This window comes from Olea europaea, unplaced genomic scaffold, assembly GCF_002742605.1.
Source record: "Olea europaea var. sylvestris unplaced genomic scaffold, O_europaea_v1 scaffold1831, whole genome shotgun sequence".
Taxonomy (NCBI): Eukaryota; Viridiplantae; Streptophyta; class Magnoliopsida; order Lamiales; family Oleaceae; genus Olea; species Olea europaea.
The window spans coordinates 247830-249523 of record NW_019236075.1 but is presented as its reverse complement, the minus strand read 5'-3'; positions in this window follow the sequence as shown (position 1 = coordinate 249523).

The following is a 1694-nucleotide window of genomic DNA, read 5'->3' as shown; positions in this document are numbered from 1 at the left end:
CCTTGGAGGCATTCTGTTTAGTTCCAATTGTAAATTCATCACCAATAAAACACCTCTTTTTGGGACTTTGTCTCAAGATGTTTGTTCCTTACACAATCTTCTGATCCCTTTTTAATTGTTAACGACTATCCGCGCGAAACAATAGTATTTTGGGAATTTGAAGGAGAAGATGATTTTTGTGAATTTAATGGAGAATAAGGTTTTTCAATTTGGGAAAGAATATGTTTTTGATGTGAATATAAGCCCCAGTTCCTTCTTCAATTGATTTTACGAAGGAGGGTTAAATTAGTCATTTCATACTAATAATTAGATTTCATTTTATTTTAAGGAACTAGTCAAAGTTAAATGTGCATTATACATTATTCTAAAATGCTTTAGAAGTGATGTAAAAATAATATTTGGTATCAATTTGTTGGAGGATTTGATGAGTTTAAGACGAATTAAAGAAAATAGAATTTAGTATAGAAATTTAAAAGAAGAAAATTGTACTCAAATTGTACTTTTCCAACTCAGTTTCTGTTATTCAAATCTTTTGTAATGATGAAATACTATAAATGAACAATCTTTTTATATTACATTTGATACATAAAAATTAATTGTTAATGCATAAATCAAACACCCATTAAAATTTCTAGAAACATGAATATGAATAAATTCATTTATAATAACTTTATATTCATATAATTCAAGATTCATCAAGTGAAATTAATTGAATCTATATTAATGTGAATGTTAATTAATTGAAAATTAATAACACAAATTTTCATAAAAGACTAATTATATAGTAATTATTACATATCGAAAAACAAAAAGTAATATATTACTGAAATAATTGAATTGTAGGGGTTAAAATATTCCAAAAAAATTCTCTCTTAATGTGATATTTTAATATACTAGTCAACGTTGGATGTGTATTGCACGTTATTCTAAAATACTTTATAAGTGATGTAAAAGTAATATTTGATGCCAATTTGTTGGAGGATTTGATAAGTTTCGGACGAATTAAAGAAAATAAAATTTAGCATAGAAATTTACGAAAGATTGTACTTTCAAAACTCAATTTCTATTATTCAAATTTTTTATAATGAAATGAAATACTATAAATGAACAATCTTTTTATATTATATTTGATACATAAAAATTAACTGCTAATACATAAATTTAAACACCTATTAAAATTTCCAAATACTTGAATATGAAAAAATTCATCTATAATAATTGTAGATTCATGTAATTCAAAATTCAACAAATGCAAATCCATTGAATCCAGATTAATGTGAATGTTAATTAATTGATAATTAACAACAAAAAATTCACAAATGACAATAATTTTATAGTATTTATTACATATTGAAAAACGAAAAGTAAGATATTATTGAACTAGTTGAATTTTAGGGGGATTAAAACGTTCAAAAAATGATTCTCCCTTAATGTGATATTTTAATAAATGTTATATATTATAGATACAGGTCATGCTTAAACCCCATTATTTCTTCATTAAAATAAAAAATATGATCATCATTCATCACATCAAGTTATTATATTTGATTTTTTATCTTTTATGTGGGATCCATAACGACTGTATTTTTCATTCTCCTTTTTACAATAATATATAATATACTAAATATCACATGTAGGGAGAATCAATTTTTGGTCTATAATATACTAAATGTCACATGTAGGGAGAATCATTT